The 23,920-nt window shown below is 43.4% G+C and overlaps 1 protein-coding gene across 4 annotated transcripts in view; it reads right to left on the bottom strand.

Annotated features, from left to right (window-relative positions):
• TSPAN9 (tetraspanin 9) overlaps positions 1–23,920 on the bottom strand; it is a 2,052,609-nt gene that overhangs the window by 1,304,116 nt on the left and 724,573 nt on the right. Inside the window, exon 1 of one of the 4 annotated variants that reach the window (XM_044087583.1) lies at positions 19,357–19,416. The exons of the other annotated variants lie outside the window; for them this stretch is intronic. The gene's annotated coding sequence lies outside the window, so the exon portion shown is untranslated. Of the gene's footprint in view, positions 1–19,356; positions 19,417–23,920 lie in introns of those variants that run through there. 4 annotated transcript variants of the gene reach the window in all.

Here is a 23,920-nt window from a genome sequence, read left to right as displayed (position 1 = left end):
GGAGAATGTTTCAAATGTGGTAGAAAGGGACATTTTGCCAGGGATTGTCGGTCTTCTGAAAGAACTAAAACCACCCCGAATCATGAGTCAGCATGACTATATGATGGTGGTGGAGGTGAATCAGACCCGGACAAAAGGCTGATGGGCCAGACTCAATAAGGCAGAGTGAAAAGGAAGCTTTTGAGGACATAAACGAAGAGGGTAAGGAGAATGTGCAGGATGGGAGAATGAAATGACTGATTTTTCAGGCAGGCGAATATCAGGTTGTTAATTTAACAGCTGGCTGTAACTATGCAGCTAGAGGCACAACCGATTATCACACTTCAAGTAGAAGGGAAGGATGTAGAATTTTTGTGTGATTCAGGGGCCTCCAGGACCCTGCTAAAAACCTCTGCAGTGCCATCTGATGTAACTTCTGATGACTATGTATTAGTCAAGGCAGCCAATGGCCGCATTTATAAAGAACCACTATCTAAACCCTTATGGTTCACGGACCCTGAAACTAACCAAGCTATCAGATTTCGAGTCATTATTTCCAAAATTTGCCCTGTAAACTTATTAGGGAGAGATTTGATGCACGTATTTGGCATAGCAGCTGTGCCGACTGCATCAGGGATTCTAGCCAAATGAGTAGAAATTCAAGATGTTATGTTGCAGGTGGGGCAGGGTGATTTACACTACTGGTACAGTAATGATCTTGTCGAAACTGGACCACAAAATGTAGTAAATGAGCTAACTAATTTGGCCTTAAGCAAATATGGCACACAACCGCCAGTGGTAGCTAAACAACTACACTGTACAATGTACTACAGAAAGTATGTAGGACCAGGCGACAAATATGAAGAGCAATTCTTTAAACACAAGGTCACAAAAATCTTGTTACAAAACCTATATTGGGATAAAGCAGGAAATTCTGCAGTTACATGCAGTCTTACAAAAGATATGCAGTTACTTTTTCGCAATAATTCTATTGCACATGTCTCTGTAACAAGGGAAGAACAAATGGCATGGTATCTGGTGGGGAAGAAAGTTACTGAATGGGCTAAAATGACGCCAGAACAGTTGGCATGTAAAGGCGTGCAGGTACAAAGACTAAATTGGGTCACCCAGGCTAGACCAACAGTGCACCTCCGCGAAGACAGGCTAACGCCACCCGGGAGGGCCATTCTGACTATATCTCCTAACCCCATGGGAAGAATTAAAGTTACAATCAGTGCCAGATTCCTTATGGTCCCGGTGGCAACATGACATTGGGCTAATAAGAACAGCAGGACAGGTTAAAATAACTCCAAAATCCGACTTTAGACCTCACAAGCGTCAGTATCCGCTAAGTAAAAAGGCAGAAGAAGGCATTCTACCAGTGATCACGGCTCTATTACAAGCTGGGGTTTTAATTCCATGCACAGATTCACCGTGTAACACACCCTTGTTCCCAGTAAGGAAACCGGATGGGACCTGGAGAATGGTACAGGATCTGCAGGCTGTGAATGCTGCTGTGGTACCAAGGGCTCCTATGGTCCCAGATCCATCTGTTTTGTTAAATGATATCCTTCCCACAGATAAGTATTTTTCTGTCATTGATATCAGTAACGCATTTTTTTCCATCCCTCTACAGGAAACTAGTAGGTTTTGGTTCGCTTTTACGTTCATGAGCAAGCGGTACACCTACACAAGGCTGCCGCAGGGATATTGTGAAAGCCCTACAATCTTTTCGCAAGAAATGTCAACAAACCTGGCACAGTTTCAACCGGAGCATGGCTGTCATCTACTGTTATCGTGGGCGACATCTTACTGGCTGCACCCACGGAGGCTGTCTGTGAAAACTATTCGGTTATTGCATTTCTTGGCGAAAGAGGGACATAAGGTAAACAAATCTAAATTACAATTTTGTAAAGCTGAAGTACGATATCTAGGCTATACCATTTCAAATGCTGGTAGACAACTGGATAGCTGTAGAAAAGAAGCTATTTTACAGGCACCAATGCCCAGTACAAAAAAAGAAATGATGTCATTTTTAGGAATAACTAACTTTTGTCGTAGTTGGATTCCCAATTATGCAGAGGAAGTGAGTCCACTTTCAGAACTTATTTTGCACTTCCCATGGCAGCACATGACGCTGAAATGGACAGATAAGGCAATACAGGCATTTACTAGGGTAAAGCAACTGATAGCAGGATCTGCAACACTTAGCTTCCCTGACTATACAAAACCTTTTGTTCAGACAGTAGATTGTAAGCAGGGCTTTATGACATCGGTTCTTTTGCAAATTTATGGGGATAAGTTGAGGCCATTAGCTTTTATTCCAGTAAACTGGACACAGTGGCACGATCGTTGCCACACTGTGTACAAGCAGTAGTCGCAGCTGCACTGGCCGTGCAGGCGTCTGCAACCCTAGTTTTGTTTCATGACCTTACTTTACGGGTACCGCACTCTGTCGCGGTAATACTTCTACAGGATAAAGTTACCTTTCTCTCTCTAGCAGACACTTGTCCTGCATGACAACATTACTATCACAACCACACATGACCATTGAGCGATGCACCACTCTTAATCCAGCCACGCTGTTACCTACAGCTGATGACGGTGCCCCTCACGTATGTTTAGACTTAATACACTCTAATGTCTTACCAAGACCAGACCTTAAGGATCAGCCTTTGGCAAATTCAGATTGGACCCTGTTAGGTAGATGGGTCAGCACGTAAGAATGAGGCAGGTATTACACAAGTGGGTTATGCAGTCACAACTGAGACTAAGGTACTAGAGGCAAAACCTCTCCCCAGGAATCTGTCCGCTGGCGGCTGAATTGATTGCTTTGACCAGAGCATGTACCATTTCCAAGGATAAGGCAGTTACTATCTACACAGATAGTAAGTATGCTTTTTCCACGGTCCATGTCTTTGCACAGCAATGGAAAAATAGGGGAATGGTTACTGCCTCAGGAAAGGAAATAACCCACAAGGATTTAATTCTTAACCTCTTACAAGCTGTCCAACTGCCACAGGGATTGGCCATCTGTAAGTGCGCAGCACACACAAATGCCAAGGATCCAGTATCACTTGGAAATGCACTAGCTGACAAAACTGCAAAAGTGTAGCCTTAACCTCTACTTTTGCACTCGAGACCACACAGAAGGAACTTCATCCTACAGATAAATTTGATCTACAAACTTTGCAAGTAATGCAGGAACTTAGTACAGTTCAGGAAAAACAGCGATGGGTTAAATATGGGGCTATTCAGAAGCAAGGAGTTTTGTAGGTCCAAATGATAAGTATGTCTTGCCAACAAACCTTTTAGGTATGCCTCATTAGTGACGCATGGCCCATCTCATCTGGGCCCTGCTGCTATGGTTCAAATGACCCAGCAAATTTTCTGGACCAAGGGCTTTATAGCATATGCTAAGCGATTTTGTTTGTCGTGCCTGCTTTGTGCACGATACCATGGTGGTGGGTACGAATCACTCCCGCAGCTTTCCCGCTGCCTCCGTATCCATTTCACACAATCTGTATGGATTTTATTGAACTAACCCTGTTCAACAAAAGCGATTTGTATTAGTCATTATTGATGCTTTTACAAAATGGGTTGAAGCTTTTCCAGTAACACATCCAGATGCCCTGTCGGTAGCCAAGGCCCTTACGAATAATATTATCCCTCATTTTGGGCTACCCACACGCATCTATTCTGATAACGGTACACATTTTGTAAACCAAGTTATTCAAAAGCTGGCTGCCGTTTTTCAGATTGACTTAAAACATCACTGTGCCTACCACCCACAGTCAGCAGGGTTGGTTGAACGCCATAATGGCATTCTCAAAGGCAAGTTACGTAAACTCATGGCCGAGACACATCAGTCTTGGATAAACTGCTTACCTCTGGCACTCCTGTCCATGCGTACCACTCCCACTTCAAAAGGGGTCACACCATTTGAACTACTATATGGGAGACCTTATTACGTCCCGCAGTGGCAAGGTCTTTTGCCTGCGGAACGTGAGGGGGGTGAAGAGATAGCAGATTACATGAGGAAAATGCTGACAAAAACTAACACTTCTCTAACGAATGATTATTTTTCAGATCAGAAGAACAACAGGATCCTGGAAGTGAAGGCTGGCGAGTGGGTGTGGATTAAAATTGTCAAAAGAAAAACGTGGGCCTCTCCGAAGTGGGAAGGTCCATACCAGGTTTTGATTTCGACACCCACAGCAGTTCGAATAAAGGAGCGAACATCTTGGATCCACCTGACACATTGCAAGATTGTCAGGAAATTTGAGTTGGAAAAGAATTTGAGTACCCCTGAGGAACACTGATTAGCAGTAATCCTGTTTTTGTATGAACTTTTCTGACTGTTGTAGCAATGCAGGAAAATATCGGAAGGGACAGCCTTTCCCACAAAGGCATTGTAGAATAAATTTGTTATTAGTGATTGTAAGTGTTGTTTTCTGTTGTGGCCATTTTTATTTTCACCTAAACTAGCCAAACAAAGAGAGATGAAAATACAGCTTGGCATCCACCTTTTAACACGTATCAGGCTATTAAATATGCATATGCTTTGTCTTTTAATGTTTCAAATTGTTGGATATGCACAGCTATCCCGACTGTACATGGTGGTCTGATGTTAGGTACAGTCCCTTTGGGGCAAATGATACATGGACCAATTTACTATTTGAGACTTGGAGGTAGCCGTAAAGGACAAAATAGCATTACCCCTCATGGGTCGTCAGAATGGAACTGTATGTTTCCAGAGATCTGGAAAAATTAAGGTTGGATGGAGTCAATGTAATGTAACCATAATTCATAACTGTACATTAGATGGGCACTGTGCAACAAGTTTCAAGCCTATAAGAGTGCTTATTAATAGTACAGGGCTTATTAATGTCACAAGTTTTGTTGAAAAATGTTATCTGTGTATGATCTTTTGTTTAAAGGGATACAAGACAAAGGAAATCATTCTATTCCAGTAAATATCACTCTTAAAGTGAATGACTGTTATTTTGTCTGTGGTAAAAAAGCATACAAATGGTTACCAAGGAATTGGTCAGGCAGTTGTTTTTTGGGTTATTTGGCACCAGCTATAAGACATTCATTTACTCTTCCCCAAGGTAAAATACGAAATGTACGTGCTGTGAATAAACCTGTTAATCCCGTAGGTAATATTGATGCATCCTGGATCTATCATCACGATTTGGCCCACAGTAGCAGCAAGGGACTGTCACACATGGACTTGGGCGATGATGTCATTTCTTGGGCTGGTATTCTTCCAGCCTATGGGACAGTAAAATCTATTTGGGAGCTCAGAAAACTGTCAAAACTGTTAGAAACTCTGAGCAATGCAACTTTTTCTGCGCTAGAGTTGGTGACGGATGAGCTAACTGCAATGAGGACTGTAGTGTTGCAGAATCGGATGGCGCTCGATTTCACCCTAGCGGCGAAAGGAGGTACTTGCGCTCTTATCCAGGAGGAGTGTTGTTCTTTCATCCCTGACAATGAGCACGATATAGACAGTCATTTGGAGATCTTACAACAAGTTTCTGAACTTACAAAACCCGGACAGAATCCATTGACTGACTTTTTCCAGAATTGGTTTGGAAATTGGGGAACAGTATTTATGAATGTCTTAATTGCTGTATGTATTGGTGCCATTATATTCCTACTGTTGGGTTGTTGCTGCATTCCTTGCATCCGAATGATAATATCAAGTGTATTGTCTGCCAATGCAACTAAAGCTTATTATTCTGAATATACAGGAAATGAACTGTGTTAAAACCTGTATGAATAAAATGTATTACTGGGGATACAAAGTGTTGTGAGGGGGAAATGTAGTAAGAATCTTTGTGTTCAACATCTTTGTATCCTGTATAGGAAGGGTTAAAATGTGAAACTGCATTGCGTGCAAAGAAATAAGCTAAAATGAGTTGTTTTTCTTGTAAGGAATTTGCTGACCAGAAAGGAATGCACAGATGCTACTTTGGTCCAGGCACAGGCCTATCTTGGGACTGACCTCTGACCAAGGAGGAGTGCATAGATGTTACCTTGATGTTGGCACCAACTTATCTTGTGTCTGACTTTTTTACCATCTAAGGCTCCAGTGAGTGAATTTATAGCCTTGACTGAAATTCCTTGTCTAGTAACCAGCTGCTGTGTATGCACGAAAGAGGGTATAAAAACCCATGTAAAGTGTGTAGAAATTAGACTGCTGACAACCAAGAACTTTTTGTGGCAGGTCTCCATGCATGTAAAATAAACTCTTTTTTGGCCTACCTTTTTTGCTGCGTGATTCTTCCAGTATATGTTAAGAGTATTAAAAATCTTTTGACAGGTTCCATTTGCCTGAATGCACTTCCCTGCCAGGTCAGCCCCCCATGTATAGTCTGATGCATCTGTTGTTAGGGTTTGGGCGGCAGGGGGTGGTGTAAAAGGTAGTCCCTTGTTTTGGTGGCAGGCCTCTGAACACCAAAGAACTCTAGGCGTAGGCAAGGTATGATAGGAATCATTGTTTCTAGGTCCTGAGAATGTTGACACCATAGGCTTTTTAGATACCACTGTAGTTTCCTCACATGCAGTCTTGCATATGGAATTAAAAGAATGCAGGAGGCCATGAACCCCAAGGCCTGCAGTATTTATCTTGCAAACAGTACGATTTTTGTGGCCACTTGTTTTGAAGTAAGTTGTAAAATGAATTTGTTTCTCTGGCGTGAGGTAAGCCATCTGGGAAGTTGTATTCAAGTTTGCTCCCAGGAATATAATTTGTTGACAGGGTACCAGTTGTGATTTCTTTTTATTTATGGTGTACCCCAGACAAGTTAAAACCCATTGTACAAAGGCCAGATGATTCAAAAGTATGTCCTGGCTTTCTGCCTGAATTAGACAATCGTCCAGGTATGGGTATATTTGAATATTTATTTGCCTGCAAAATGCAATAACTGGAGCTAGGCACTTTGTGAATACCCTGAGCACAGTAGATAAGCCAAAGGGCAGTGCAGAGAACCGGTAGTGCATGTAGCCTGCTTTGAAGCGTAGGTATCTTCTGCAAGATTACCTGATTGGGATGTGCAGGTATGCTTCTTTTAAATCTAGTGTTGCCAACCAGGCATCTCTGCCTAGTATAGAAAGTAATTGGTGAAGAGTCAGCATCTTGAATTTTGGAATCTCCAAAAAGGTGTTTAGAGTAGACAGGTCCAGGATAGGACGCCATGAATTGTCATTTATGGGTACCAGGAAAAGTCTTGAGTAGAAACCTTGTCCCTTTTCCTCTTCTGGTACCAGTTGAATAGCCCCCATGCTTAAGAGAGAAAGTACTTGTTTTTGGGCATCTGCCCACTGATTTCGGGGTAGGGCCGGCCACTCGCTCGGTGTTGGCAACATGTGGAAGTGAAATCTGTATCCCTGGGACACTATATTTAAAACCCATTTGTCCTGGTTAATGAGTTCCCAATTCTTTGCATGAAGAGCAATCTTTTCCCCCAAAAGGGGCAGTCAGTTGATAAAGGCTTGGAAATTTTAAAAGGAAGTCATTGAGACAGTTTATCATAGGGGGGAGTCTTATTATTCCCAGATTTGGAAGTGGAGGCCCCCCACTGCTTAGTTCTGTGTGTCCCCTGGGACTGAAACCTGAGGTTTTTGATGTGTCTGGGTTTGGCTTGAGAAGACCTGGAAGGGGCTGGAAAGGACCAATTCTTAGAGGGCCAGTACCTAACTAAATGTAGGAGGCTGAACTTGTAAAAAATATTTAACAGTTTGCATATATTTAGCTTTATTTTCCATCTTTTTAAGAACTTCCTCAGCCTTGTTGCCAAACAGGCGGTCCTAATTTAAAGAAGCATCCAACAATTTAGCTTTAACATGATCAGGCAAAAATTGGTCAAGCCAAGCATGCCTTCTGAGCACAGACCCAGTAACAGCAGCCCTGCAAGAGGCCTCTAATGAATCAAAAACACATTGCAAAGTATGTTTTCCAACATTTTCAGCAGAATGCATTAAATCCTGCAATTCTTTATTTTCCACACATTCAGGAATCAACATAATTTTCTGTTTAAGCAGTCCAATGACATGTTGCTGATACTTTAACATATGAAACTGGCAGTTTAAGGCCCTAATGGCCAAGGTTGCAGAAGTATAAACTTTCTTACCCTATCTATCCAGCGCCCTGGAGTCTCTATCAGAAGGGGTAGGAGTTTTAGCAGAAGAAGCCTTAATGCCCTTGGGCCCCTGTGAAATAGTCTCTGGATCTGCAATAGGATTTTTAAAAAGGAACTTGTGGGACTCAGGGACTCTGTAGTATCTGTCAGGTTTTCTGGGAGCAAGAGGCAGGGAATCAGGGGCCAAACTAGATTCCGAAAAAGCATCACCAACAATGTCTAGTACAGGAGGAATAGCTAAAGGCCTATGCTGAGGTAGGAGAAGGAAATCCCTAAGCCTCTTTTTTGAATCAGAAAATTCCTGGCTTTCCCAGTGGAAATGCTCCCTTAGAGTATGTAAGGTTTCCCCAAAAGAAAAATCCTCAGGAGGGGAAGCAGAGGGAATAGAGTCCTCTGCATCAGAATCTTCATAAGTAGATAAGGGCAAATCCAGATCCTCAGAAGAATAAGAAAAAACAGAATCCTGATCAGAAGATTCATAATCAACTTCAGTCCTAGGCCTCTTAGAAGGGGGGTGGCTATCCCTGATTAGAGTTATTAGATCTTCAGCCATTCTTATCATTTGTTTTTAATGCATAGAGGCCTGAGCATGTGGCCATGGCGTCAGTTTTTTAGGCATTGATCGAGATTTAGGCCTAAGTAAAAAAGGAGGCATTGATTTAATATGCAAGTCTGTAGGCCTGAATACACCCTCAGAAGCCAGTGCCTGCACAGCGGCTCTGGACCCTTCCAAGGTAGGGACATCCACGGGTTCCATAATTGAAGCATCTCGCGGCATACCGGACTCTAAATGGGTCTCAGTAGAGGCCTGCGAATCAGAAGTAGCGGGTATCAGGGCCTGCGAAAGCGTCTCACTGAGTACCGGCGAACTGGCGACTGGCTTAGGAGAAGCGTCGTCGGCAGTTTTGGACCTTGGCGGCCTGTCTCTGTCTTTATCTTTGCATTTTTCCAGAATCCCAGTAGTCGGATGGCTAACCGACAACATTTTTGGATAATTAAACCAAGAACCGAAATATTTAGAGGTGAAAATATACCGACAAGGGATAGTGCGCTGATTAAATAAAGCACAAAATCGACAGCAAGGTACGTCATTGTCAAGGCCCAGGCAAGGAATACAGTACGAAAGAAAATCTTTATGAGGTATTTGCTTTCCACATGTAATGCAATTATTAACTTTTACTGACTTCTGTAAGGAGCAAGAAACAACGGGGTACTTAGCTTTAGTTGAAGACTTCGGTTCTGAAACTCGAAAACGAAAATTTCAGGAGTCAGCTGACCGGCACTTGTGAACTGCTTCTGCTTCAGGCACCGCACGGCAAGAAAGACTGATGTAATGGCGTCAGCTGCATGTTTTATACCCCTGACAACCTGATGTCATGGAAGAAGGGACAGCAACCGACGCAGGACCCAAGACTTTGTTAATCAGGCCGACTGAGGGCTACCTGCAAGAAGATAACCCCAAATGTAATGACTGTAACAGTGAAACACGAAGAACATCAGACTGTCCAAGACAATTAATGCTACTCCAAATTCATTTTAGATTATCGAGGGGAACATTCAACAACAAAATAAGACAAATGGAAGTATTCTGATAAGATAAGAAGTGGCTAACCAAGGTTGAATGGAAACCAACACAATGGTGCTGGCTGATGTTTTGAAAGCTGTAAACAGTAGACAGGGTGAAACAGGATTCTAGCTATTATTAATTACCTCTAGAAGGAGGTGTAAAGCTAGCCAGCAGTCCTCCGTGGTGCACTTCAAAATCAGTCTGCTTGGTAGAATTTTCCTTACTAGTATTTAAGAATCATTCCAGAAAGCAGCCAGTGAGTCTTTTCAGTACGTGGTGTAGAATGTGGAAGAAGAGATGCACTTACTATTTTGGGTGGAGGAGACTGAAAATTCAACAAAAGGAGTTGCACCAATCTCAGTACAAGCAGGAAAGGCCAAATATGCTAGCGTTTGGGTAACAGTGCCTTGCTACCCTCCTCTGGCAGTCTACCAAAGCTCAGAGCCCCTCTCACTGTTTGTCAGGCCAAACACCTGGCAATACAGGGGATGCCTTATAGACCCACAGACAGGACCATTTTAGTTTTCTAGGGCCACAGTATGAGAAGGCACTCTCTGAAAACTGATCCTTACTCTGGATCCCTTCAACTACTGAGCTCAGATAAGAAACCCTTTTGGGCTTTTATTCCCTCCTTCTGCTTTTTCTATCAGTGCTTGGATAGTGTCTTCTGCTGCTTTGACTGTTTTTTCTGATTAGAAATTTGGTATATGCTTGACATTTTACCTGAGTGATAGTATAAGTTTCATATTGTTTACTTTAGGCTTATTGTTGGTTTCTGTGATTTTTAACCCTTCAGATGTGTTGGACAATGGTGTTTGTGAATGTTTAGATGAGTTTCTGCATGAAGGCTGTTGACTCCAGTTCTCTCATTATCTCATGCTTCCAGAACCATGAGTTAATCACTTTTGGTTTTTGTTTCTTGTTTATTAAAAGCTTAAATTGAGTTTTGACAGGAAAACGTGTTGTTATTGTAGTTTTTTTTCTTTGATGTTAAGACTATTTGAGATGATTTAGCAGGATTTACAGCATTTTAAATGATTATTTTTCATTTAAATTATGGTATTGACACCATTTTGTATATTAAGCATTTCTGACAATATTTAACTTTATCCTTTATTTCTTGCCTAACACTGTTTTAAAGGTTCGTAGGTGTTTACCAGGCTACCAACCACAATAGCCATTTTACGCCTAGCAATGCATCCCACTTGCTCTTTCTATTCATTTAGGGCTGAAACTAATGTCTCTAAGCAAACCATTGCACATTGTGTCTGGTATTGTTTTTGTTACACTCACCATGGCAAGATGAATCCAGGCAAGTTAAAGATGTAATCAAGCAGGGCCTCTTCCTCGTCAGAGGTGTATTGGTAAAAAAGTATTTTAGAGGAAGCAACTTGGTCCTCTGTCCATACCTTTTCAAAATACAACAAATTGGAATCCTTTCCTAGATCTAGAGCAGACTTCACACCATTTTTCAGGGGCTCCTGGGCCCTTATCCCTTTTCCTCCCTCATTGGGTTAGCTTTGGGGATCTGCCTTACTGGCATTACTGGCATTTTAGTAATGTGTTTGTTAGCAATACTACGGTTGCCTAAGTCTTACTTACCTGTAAGAGTACATGTTCGTAGAACACACTGCCTTCCTGGCAGTATCCACCTACCAGCTACCTTTTTGAATGCACATGGTTTGGTGTTTGGGATGCTGGTGAGCTCTTCTCCATGGCCTGTATTGTTGTGTGTGTGCGTGTGTGCGTGTGCGTGTGCGTGTGTGTGTGTGTGTGTGTGTGTGTGTGTGTGTGTGTGTGTGTGTGTGTATGTGTGTGTTTTCTGGTTTGGAACAAAACATGTTTGCAAAGTGTGTATTTCCATCTTCTCCTCTTACTGGACCCCAGAAAACTGAAAGGGTCCTGTCTGTGGATTTGTAAGTCAGTCCCCTATACTGCCAGGTGATTCATCCATCACCCCCATAGACAGGCAGTGGGAGGGCCTCTCAGCTTTGGTAGACTGTCAAAAGAGAGTAGAAGGGCACTAGTACCTGAATGCCAGTAAGGCCATGTGTTCTACAAACAGAATAGTTGTGTAAAATCTTATCATAACCATAGATGTCCTTCTTTTCTACATGCAGAAGTATTCATAACATGAGGGAATCTGCCTCCGGCAGACTTGTTTGTCCGGCCAGAATACCAAAGTCTAAATGTTACTGCAAGGTACATGCAACTGTGCGCATCACTCAGTGTATGTTGGCCATAAAGAGACGCTGAGTATAAAGTAGAAGTCAGCACATACCTACCTCAGAACTGAATGCTATAAAGCACCAGCCTGATACAGTAAGTAACGTGTAACCAGGGAGCAGGCAAGCATGGGGGGAAGGCTGGGGGGGGGGGGCAATACTGCAGCATATAGAACAGAAGGACATCTATGGTTACGGTAAGATTTTAAACAACTGTTCTATGTTCTTCTATTCATATGGAGCAGTATTCATAACATGAGGGAGAATGACAAAGCTCATGCAGAGGAGGAGCAGAAATATTTTCCACAAAGCCATGGAGAATAGCTCTAGCAAACCCCACTTTGGACCTGGAAATGACATCCAATTTATGGTGCTTAGTGAAGGTATGAACAGATGACCAGGTAGCTGCCTCCATGCAAAAGGCTCTATCCAATCCTTTAAAGAAGGCCCCAGAACAGGACACTGCCCTAGTACTGTGTGCCCTTACAAGAGAAGACAGATCCTTTCCATTAGCTGAGTAGCAGAAAGAAATGATTTTAGAAATACATGAGGAAATAGTTTGCTTGGAAACAGGCTTGCCCAAGGCCCTTGGGTTATAGGAGACAAACAATCTTTCAGACTTACAGATGGGCTTAGTTTTGCACAAGTAGTATTTGAGTTGTCTATGAATGTTGAAGGTGTGGAAAATCTTCTCAATGGAGGACTGGGGAAATGGGAAGAAGGTAGGAAGATTGATAGCCTGATTCAGGGATAACTCATTAACCACCTTGGGCATGAAGGATGGGATAGTCCGAAGAGAAACCCTGTCCCTATGAAAGACAGTGAAGGGAGAACAGGCCATAAGGGCTTGCAGTTCATAAACCTTCTTGGCAGAGGTAATAGCCACTAGGATAACTGGTTTCCATGTGCAGTGTTGTAGGGAGGATGACTTTGCTGCTTCAAAGGGGGCTAGGGTAAGTTTTTCCAGGACAAAATTGAGATTCCAAGGAAGAGATCTAGTTTCCTTAGGGGTCTGATATGAAGGACACCTTTTAGGAACAGTTTGACTTCCAACCTGGAAGCTAAGGGAGGAGACATAGGTAAACATGCAGAGATGGCAGACAGATGTGCCTTGACTGATGAACATGACAAGCCACTCTTCATTAATTCACACAGGTAAGACAAAACCACTGGCACCTCTACAGACAGTGGTTGCAGATTTTTTTTTCAAGACACCAGAAGGAAAACCACTTCCATTTGGAGACATAGGATTTCCTAGTAGTAGGTTTTCTACCCTCCTGCAGAACGTGTAGCATGTCTTCAGTGTAACGGTGTCTAAATGGAATTAATGTCCTATCAGTCACAGAGTCAAGTTTAGGGTCGACATTTGTGGATGTACTAGAGTTCCCTTGTCCTGTGTGAGTAGGTTCATCCTATGGGGTAACTTGTCATGATTGCCCTTGGCTAAATGTAGGAGAAGGGGGAACTAATGCTCTCTTGGCCAAAAGGGGCACCAGCAAGATTTTTGGTTGTTCCCGCTGAATTTTCAGCAGAACCTTCTGAATGAGTGGGAAGGGGGGAATGCATACAGAAATATCCCCTTCCATGCCCCAGGATGTGGAATCCTGGTACAATACTTGGGAAGCTGTCTGTTCGTGGGGGAGGCAAAAAGATCTAACTGAGGGATACCCCACTGATGGACAAGGTCCAGAAACACATCCCTACTCATGGGATTGAGTCATGGACCTGCTTAGAGTCTGCCATCACATTCTGAACTGAGGGAATGTACACACCCTGGAAGGAAACCTGGTTCTGCTGGGCTATCTCTCCCAGAAGTACAATGCCAGTCTGCAGAAGATATAGGACTTTGTACCTCCCTGCTTGTTGATGTGCCAGAGGACTGTGGCATTGTCTATGAACCACCTTAGAACTCCTGGTAAAATCCTGGACTTGAAGAATTTGAGGGCAAAGATCAAAGCTCTCATTTCCTTTATGCTGATGCGTACTTTTGTCTGAGAAGGGGACCACACATCCCTGGTCTTCCAGTTTTCCAGAGTAGCACCTCATCCTGTGCCTGACACATCCGTGTACAGATCCTGGGTGGGTGGATGTGGTTGAAGGGCTAGGCCTGGATTTCTGGAAACCTGGAAAATCCACCATTGTAACTCCTTTGTCAAACAGGGTAGGAGGACAACAAAATCCAAAGGGTGAGTGTTGCTTCCAAACTGTTTTCAGAAACCATTGAAATTTCCTCTGTAGTCTGGCAAAGGGAAGCATTGGAATAAATGAGGCCATGAACACCAGGAGTTGCAGGAACTCCCTGGCGGTCAGGGATTGAAGTGGTATTAGGTCCTGGAAATAGGAGGTGAGAAACAGGATCTTTTCTGGGGGTAAACAAGCTATCATAGAGCCTGTTAGAATCCTGCATCACAGGAAGACATGATCCTGGAAGGGGATCAGGGAAGACTTTTGGAAGTTGTTGGTAAACCCTAGCCCTCTCAGAAGGGACATTGCAGAGAAAAGATTGTTCAGGAGTATTTTTGGAGATGTAGTCTGGAGGAGCAGACCATCCAAATATGGAAATATTTGTATGCCCTGTATTCTGCAATGAGCTACACCAGGAGCTAAACATTTTGTGAATACCCTTGGTTCTGTAGTTAGACCAAAGGGCAAAACAGAAAACTGAAAATGAGAGGAAGCCACAGAAAAGTGAAGAAATCTCCTGAACCACTGGTGAATGGGGATGTGAAGGTAAGCATCTTTTATGTCCAATGACACCATAACGGACTGGGGAAGAATAAGAGGGAGTAGAATAGGTAGGTAGAGCCAGCATGTAAAAGGTGGGAACTTTTAGGAAGGAGTTTAAATGGGAAAGGTCTAGGATGGGCTGCCAAGGGCTGTCCTTTCTTGGGACCAGAAACATCCTGGAGTAAAATCGTTTTCCCCTTTGGTTGGGTGGCACCTCCTGGATAATGCCCTGAGAAAGATGAGAGGAGAGGACTACTGGAAAGAATTCTGATTAGTCCTGTGAGGGTTATGGGATTCTCTTGAAGGTAGGGTGGGCTTCCCATACCATGAAGTAACCTTGCTCAATGATGGAGAGGACCCACAAGTCCTGGGTTATCTGTTTCCAAGCTGGGAGGGAAAGAGGGAGAGATGAAGAGAAAGGGGGGTGTTGGGTCTGGGACCTGGTAGTCACAGGCTACCAGGTTTGGCCTAAAAAGGCTGTTTCTGAGAAGGTGTAGAAGAAGCAGACTTATAAGGAGCCTATCTCCTAGCATCCCTCTTACCTTTGGGTGGGAGAAATTTAGTTGCTTTCCTAAAAAAGGTGGTTCTGGCTGGGTAGTTTCACTGGAAGCAGAGAACAGGGGAGACAAAAATGTGTTTTAAATCCTGGAGTTCCTTCCCCTTTTCCTAAAGAGTTTTAAAAAAACTCTGCAGCTGCAGTCCCAAATAAGGCCTTGTTATCCAGAGGGGTATCCATGAGCTTAGCTTTGATATCATCTGGTTAAGGGTTGTAGTCTAAGCCATGAATACCTTCTCAGGGCCGACCCCATAGCTATAGCCCTAGATGAAGCTGCCACAGCATCATAACTACATTTGATGGAGTACCTAGTAACCTGGGAGCAGGAGTTAAGAATGCTGGAAAGCTTGGCTTTGTTGGGAGGATCTAGAAGCTTTGACAGGGCTTTCATTGCATCCACCATAAGAGTCACGGAATATTTGGCCATGTGTGTCATTGCTCTAAAGCCCAAGGCTGTAGACGCATACACCTTTTTCCCCAGTCTGTTCATAACCATGCTTTCCTTATCAGAGGGAAGCAGTGATGTGGAGGGTAAAGGTTTGGAAGCTTTTTCTGCTGCCACTGATACAGTAGATGGGTCAGCTGATGGTGCTTTAAAAAGGAACTTGGCATCCTCATGCACCTTGTAAAATCTGTCAGGGTGCTTGGGGGCTGGGATTCTGGGCACTAGGACGCTACAGTGAAGGCATCCAAGAAGGCCGCAGGACTGGAGGGATGGCTGAAGGATTAGGGGATTCCATCTGAAGGAGGTCATAGTACCTCTTCCGAATCTCAAAAACCTGGCAACAATCCCACTTAAAAAAGTCCTTCATCTTTAAAATGACCTTTCCAAAGGAAATATCCTCCCCAGGGGAACCCATACCATTAGATTCCTCCTCCTCTGGGGAGGCATAATCCAGAGGAGAAGAAATATGAGTAGAGCCAGAAAGTCATCCCCCAGTGAATCTTCCCCCTCAGAAGAGACATCTTCTACAGGCCTCTTCAAAGGAGTAGAAGGAGAAAGGGCCAGTGCCAGAAAGGAAGAGTCTCACATCTGGTGGAGGGCCATGAAGGCATTAAAGAGGCCTTGGGTAAAGACTTGCCAGTTAGGAGTTTGATCAGAAGCCTAGTCCTGAGGAGCCAGAGAAACAAGTTTAGTTTTTAGTTTCTTCTTCTTTGAAGCTTCAGGAGCCAGGCAATCAAAAGTAGACAGGCCTGGCATCAGTCAACATTCCAAGACATCCATAGGAACATCTTCATAAACAACAACCTATGTGACCACACAGGCCTTTAGAGATAACCAGTCATGGTTCCCCCAGGGCACTGAAATTGGAAACCTGTGAATCCCTCTGAGACATGCCTACAGATTCCCTGATGGCTACAGATTCAACAACGGCCTCTGGGTCTACATCAGCTTCAGGAGGGACACCCGGATTAGAGGGAGTAGCTGTAAGATCAGGCCAAGGCTTCTTGACCTTCTTGAGTTGTGGCTGTTCTAAAAGGCCCAACGTCAGTTCCATGTCTTGAGCTAAGCAGTTAAGGCGCTGATTCTCCAAATATAACCTAAAGGATGCTAGATGGCTATGGAGGGTTTTAGGAGAAAAGGCCTTGCAGACAGCGCAGGACATGTGATCGTGGTCTGGGCCTAAGCAAAATAAGCAAGGCTTGTGGGAGTCTTTATGTGGAATTTGCCTTTCACACTGACACTTGCCCTTCCTAGTTGACATATACTCACAACAAAAAAAACAACACAGTAGCCAAACGAAAAGGAAACAAACCCAATGGGGTACTTATCTGAAGCACAAACGCGAGTTCTCTGGTGAGCAATGACTGGAGCTGGTAGTCAGACAGGCAGCAGAAAAGTTCTGAGGTAGGTACGTGGTGATGTCCACTTTATAACAGATGTCTCTTTATGGCTGACATGCACTGAGCGTGAGTGATACGAGCCATCACACGTACCTTGCAGTAGCATTTAGACTTTGGTATACTGGCCGGACGTATGAGTCTGCCAGAGGAGGACTCCCTCATATTATGAATACTGCAGCATAAGAATAGAAAGACAGATACTGTTACAGATAAAGAGGACTTGCACAGCTCTACTTTGCTCATCAGGTAGTCTGACTGAACTCTCCAGCCCTTCTGGTGCACACAAAATCTAAGCAGTTAGGTTCTTATCAGTAACAGGTCTTTCTTTGTATTAGATAAACCAGTCTTGTTACTTTACATAATGACTGCAGCAAGCTCTGCAGAGACTAATTACACTTTAAAGGGCTAAGTTTCAACTGGATAATGTTTCTTTCTTTACCAGTCCAATTTTATTTTAAATTATCAGTTTAGATCTGTTAAAAGTATTGAAATTTTTATTGGAGGTTGGCATAATGGTGAAGATGTTAAACTGACACACAAGGTGCAGGGCTTGATTCTGACATGAGGTAATTGACTAGGCTTAAAATGGCCCCTAGGGGTAGTTAGCCTATTACTAATCTATGAACCTATGAATAAAACTAACAGTGTCTTTGTAGGGGAATTAGCTGAAATGGTAGACTGCTTGCTTTGCATGAAAGAGGTACAGGGATTCATACTCTCATTCTCCATGCTTTAGAGAATGGGAGGTTGTCATAATGGTTACGCTCTTTACCTTACAGACACAAGGTGCAGCCTTTGCTTCTCACATAGGGTAACTGACTAGGCTTAAAATGGCCCACAAGGTAAGTTAGCCTACTACTGATCTATGAATATTTGTCCTTCTCTACTGCTTACCAAAGTTTAGCCAGCTCAGAACATGACTTGCCCAATTATCCCTCTTTAGGTGACAAAGGACAGTGAGATGCATTCATCCAGGCAACCATCTGGGTTACTGCCGACACTGTCTTCAGTTACTCTGCAGTAGCCTAATGTGCACAAACCTACAATGCTGTTTCAGTGACTCATTCACACCTTCACATGAGAATAAAATACATCTGTTGTGCAGGTCCACAATTTTGTGCCAATTTGAATGGTACAGCACTAACCTCCACTGGATGTGAGTCAAGCAGTGGATTGGACTAACTCCCCTCCCCAGAATGAGCAAGCCAGCATCAGGCATTTACCAAATCTGTCAACCTCTTACAACAAAAAATCTGGACAAAGCCACAAATAATGCGGGGGGGGGGGGGCAAAGGCCCCAAACTAGGGACACTTTTTAAGCATTGCTCTTACAAACTTAGAAAGTAGGTACAATAAAAAGTTTTGCAATAGTGTGAAATTTCTAAAGGACATGAATTCTGAAACTCAAATGTCTGCCATTAGTTTCTGATGTTAGTCCTCAGTGATTTGCCAGAAAACCACAATTTTATGAGAAAAAGACCAAAAACATGAGGCAAAAATCTGGACAGATGAGATGTATGGCATTTACTCCAACCTTTCCTGACTGGGTCTTCATAAATGTAGGTGTCTAACTGATTACAAGTTACCTGGGCCACAATCAGGATGTTATCACTTTGTGCCATAGATCTGGCACCGTTTATTATTGATGCAGTGTGGTTGTGATATTCACAACTGCTGGTAACTGCACTTATGATGCAATAACCATAAAGTTAAAAATGCACCTTTTTAATGGAGGACAGCTATTTTTTATGTAAGGTATTTGCTTTCTATCTTTTAAGTGCTCAAATTTTAGATTACGAGACGCAGTAGAAATTTATAAAACCCCAAATGGTACACATATGAGGTTCACTTCTCCAGTAACCTTTGCCCTGGACATAATGAATATGTGTTTTAAACACTGGCTGTTTGTACAAAAACAAATCTCTGCTCCCAATCTAACTAGCAATTTTAAAACAGCAATCTTTCCTAAGTTGCTTATCACTGCCCATAGCATAACATGTTGATGCAGTTCTATGCAACCTTCTCTCCAGTTTGTACTATTTTCTATAAAATATCTTGGCATGACAGTTTTATAATTTTTATGCAAATATCATCTGTATACTCATAAACACATATTAAGGCACCCTTCAGAATTAATTCCACAAAGAATCAGTCACACCTGTGCCATCCTATGTTCTCAAAGCATGAATTCATAGTCTTAAGGGTATCTGCTAAATCCTAAATACAGGTGGAAATGACTACAGGAGCCTTAGTGAAGTTTGTTACTAGGGGAAAACTAGAGGAAAGCAAAACTGTGTATCTACTCACTATGAATTTCACTGGAGGAGCTCGGGTGAACCCTGGCCGTCCGAGGTTCCTCTCTTGGGTCCGGATGTTCCTCTGGAGGTCCTTTCTTGATGTTTCTCTGGAAGATTCAGGGATTTTTCTTTGGATGATCTAGCTGCAATGCACAGTTTTATTTTGGCTTTCAGGAAAGTAATGTGTACACTTACCATAAATGTAGATGTTCGAGTGTTTTCACTGTTGTAGTCATCACTTGTGGGTTATCCCTGCTGGGTAGCCCTCGGTCAGCCCAAATACCAGAGTCAAGCTTTTCCCCTGCGCCGGCTGCTGTCACCTCTGGACTGATGTCAGGTTGTCAGTGGTATTAAGGAGAGCAGCCGGTGCCATTACATCAGTTTTTCTTGCCCTAACCTGTAGGAGCCCCTTGAAGGAAATGTTTTAAAGAGCCCCTGGTGGCACAAGGCCACAAGAATGACAGGTGGCATAAGGTCACAAGAATGACAGCTAATCTCCAAAAAGGATAAGATTAAGGGGGAAGATGGGAGGGAAAATAGGACTGCAACAGTGAATACACTCGAACATCTACATTTATGGTAAGTGTACACAACTGTACTATGTTCTTCGTGTTTCACTGTTGCAGTGATTACTTGGGAGAGGATTCCCAAAGCTGAGGATGGGGAGGATGGAAGTATGAAATTCCTAGGATTGAGCTAACATGCCTTGTGGGAGTGCAGAGGCAAAGCCTATCTGAACCCTGGAGAAAGTACAGTTGTGTATCTACCATAAATGTAGATGTTCGAGTGTATTCACTGTTGCAGTCATTACTCTTGGGTTATCCTGCTGGCAGGCTACCTGCAGTCGGCCTGAATTCCAAAGTCTTTGTCCGGCGTCGGTTGCTGTCGCCTCTTCCCTGATGTCAGTGCGCCAGGGGTATAAAAAATGCAGCCGACACCATTTTCTTCAGTTTTTCTTGCCCCAGATGTCAGGTGCCCCCAAAAAGGTAGGCTAAAAATTATGTCAATAAACATGCATGTACTAAAATAAACATTTCCTTCATCTACAAGCATATACACCACATAGGTTGTATAGAATAGAGAAGTACAGATAAAACCCAGCAAAATAAAGGGGGATGGCGGGAGGGTAACCTGGACTGCAACAGTGAATACACTCGAACATCTACATTTATGGTAGGTACACAACTGTAATATGTTCATCGTGTTTCACTGTTGCAGTCATTACTCTTGGGTTGAATCCCAAAGCTGAGGATGGATGGCTGGGGCTAAACAGGATTAGGAGAGGCTATGAGGCCTTGCAGAACTGCAGTGGCAAAGCCTGCTCTGGATTTAGAGTAGAGAGATAAGTGGTAGTGCTTTGTAAAAGTGTGCACTGAACTCCAAGTTGCAGCCTCTAAGATGTCTTTGGTTGATACTCCTCTGAGGAAGGCTGCTGAAGTGGCTGCTGTTCTGGTTGAATGTGGCCTAATGCCCTTAGGCACTGATTTGCCATGTTGTGAATAGCAGAAATAAATGCAATGGCCTATCCATTTTGAAATAGATAGTTTTTCCTTGTGGTCCTGCAGCATATGCCACTAAAAGTTGCTCAGTCTTTCTGAAAGCTTTAGTTCTGTCCAAGTAGAAGTAGTTGTCCTGGATGAAGTAGATCCTTGAAAGCTGTCAGGGCATTCTGAACAGCTAGCATCTCTTTTTGATTGATATGAAGATGTATCTGGCTTGCAGGCCATGTGCCCTGAATACATTTTTCTGCCATGTGGGTCCCCCAGGCATAATCTGATGCATCCGTTGTTAGTGTCTGCCTGGCTGTGGGTAAAGTGAATGGCTGTCCCTTGTTGTGGTGACAGGACTGTGCCCACCATCAAAACTCCTGTTGCAGGCAGAGAATGAGGTAATTAATGTTTCCAGGCTGTGGCAATGTTGAGTCCAAACACTTTTTAGATACCATTGTAGTTTCCTCATATGCAGTCTGGCATATGGAATTAGCAGAATGCAGGATGCCATGAAGCCCAAAGCCTGCAGAATTTTTCTTGCAGATAATTGGGTCTTTGTTGCCAACATTCTGAAGTAAGAATTCAGTTGCCTTTGTTTGCCTGGCGTGAGATAAGCCATCTGGGCAGTTGTATTTAAGCTTGCACCCAGGAATATTACCTCTTGAGAGGGTACTAGTTTTGATTTCTTTTTGTTTACTGTGTACCCTAGGCAAATTAATAATCTTTTTACAAACGCCAGATGCTTTAGTAGAATATCCTTGTTCTCTGCTTGAATAAGGCAGTCGTCCAAGTAAGGATATATTTGAATTCCTTTTTGTCTGCAAAATGCAATTACTGGTGCCAGGCATTTTGTGAAGACCCTGGGCGCAGTAGATAAGCCAAAAGGCAGTGCAGAGAATTGGTAGTGCATTGAGCCAGCTATGAATCTGAGGTATCTTCTGGAAGATTATCTGATTGGGACATGCAGGTATGCCTCTTTTAGGTCCAAAGTTACAAGCCAAGCCTTCTTGCCCAGCATTGGCAGAAGCTGTTGCAGAGTCAACATTTTGAATTTTGCAATGTCCAGAAATGTGTTTAGAATAGGCAGGTCCCGTATTGGTCTCCAGGCTTTGTCCTTTCTGGCTACCAAGAAAAGTCTCGAATAAAATCCTTGTCCCTGCTCTTGCTGTGGTACTCGCTGAATGACCCTCATGTCCATGAGGGATGAAACTTGCTTTTGTGCCTCTGCCCACTGACTGTGTGGCAGGTCTGGCATACCTTTTGCCCTTGGCAGGGTGTGAAAGTGGAACCTGTAGCCCTGAGACACTATATTCAAGACCCATTTGTCCTGGGTGGTCATATGCCAATTTTGTGGAAAAAGTGCTAGTTTTCCCCCTAAAGGGGCTGCCAAAAGATAAGTGCTTGGTGCTGGCAGAGGATAGTCATTGGGACTGTTTCCTGTATGGCTGTGATTTGTCTTCTCCGTTTTTGGAGGTAGAAGCAGCCCATTGTTTAGGCCTGTATGAGCCTTGGGGCTGGGATCTGCCTCTGGGGTGTCTGTATCTGCCTCTTCGTGGCCTATCTGACATTGGAAAGGACCAATTCTTTGTAGGCCAATTCCTGCTAAATCTGGGTGGCTGCACCTGTAAGAAATCCTTAACTGTCTGCATAGATTTTGCTTTGTCCTCCATTTTCTTCAACACCTCTTCTGCTTTAACACCAAACAAAGTATCATGATGTAATGGAGCATTTAATAATTTTGCTTTAACATGATCAGGCAGATTCTGTTCCTTTAACCAAGAATGCCTCCTAATGACAGAACCCGTAACAGCGGCCTGCAAGAGACCTCCAGAGAATCAAAATCACATTGCAAAGTATGCTTTCCCACTTGTTCAGTTGCATGCAATAAATCCTGCATTTCCTTGTTTTCTGCACATTCAGAATTTGTTAACATTTTCTGTTTAAGCAGTGACATTAAGTATTGCTGACATTTACGCATATGAAATTTACAATTTAAAGCCCTCACAGCCAGGGTAGCAGCAGTGTAAACCTTTCTCCCCCATCTGTCCAGTGCCCTTGAATCCCTATCAGAGGGGATAGGGTTTTTTGCAGTGGAAGCCTTGACCCCTTTGGGACCCTGAGAAATAGCTTCTGGGTCAGCAGCAGGGTTTTTATAAAGAAATTTATGTTAATCTGGAACCCTGTAGTATCTGTCTGGCTTAACAGGTGCAGGGGGTAAAGAGTCAGAAGACAGGCCGGACTCTGAAAATACATCATCTACAATGTCTAAAACAGGGGGGGATAGCAAGAGGCCTGTGCTGAGGTAGTAAAAGAAAGTCTCTGAGCCTTTTCTTAGATTCTGAGTAGTCTTGGCTCTCCCAGTGGAAGTGCTCCCTCATGGTATGCAGGGTTTCCCCAAAAGAATAATCCTCAGGAGGAGAGGCTGAAGGGATAGATTCTTCAGCATCAGAATCCTCATAGGGAGGAAGAGAGTATTCCTGTTCAGAAGAGGAGTCAGAGGAAATGGAAACCTGGTCTGAAGATTTATGTTCTGTCTCTTGCCTAGGCCTCTTATCAGGAGGGGGATGGGAACCCCTGATCAAAGTAATTAGGTCTTTGGCCATTTTCAGCATCTGTTTTTAAGCATGGAGGACTGTCCATGGGCTTGCTGCACTTGTTTCTTTGTCTTTAGTGGTGCTTTAGTCTTTGCCTTTGAAGCTGTAGTCGGTTTTACATATAACTCTGTAGGCCTGAAAACAACCTCAGAAGCTGATGCCTGCTCAGCGGCGACTCCGGACCCATCTGAGGGAATATTTTCCAAGTGTCCAATACCTTGAGTTTTCAATGGCCTAGTCTGCTCCACGTGGGAGTCAGAAGCGGCCTGCGGCTCTGAGGCAGCAGACGTCAGGGGCTGCGAAAGCACCTCACTGAGAACCAGCGACTGGCTTAGAAGAAGCCTCGTCATCGGTTTTGGACCTCAGATGCCTGTCCTTTTCCTTGCATTTCTTGTGAATTGCGGTAGTCGGATGGCTATCCGACGACATCGTGTAATTAAATCTTCGGCCAAAGTAATGAAATGCAAAATCGTACCGACGCTTAATAGTG

This window comes from Protopterus annectens, chromosome 11.part0 (assembly GCF_019279795.1).
Source record: "Protopterus annectens isolate FY-2018-M chromosome 11.part0, PAN1.0, whole genome shotgun sequence".
NCBI classification, from domain to species: domain Eukaryota; kingdom Metazoa; phylum Chordata; order Ceratodontiformes; family Protopteridae; genus Protopterus; species Protopterus annectens.
Note: the sequence above shows the minus strand (reverse complement) of the source record. Positions and strands in the feature narration are given on the sequence as shown.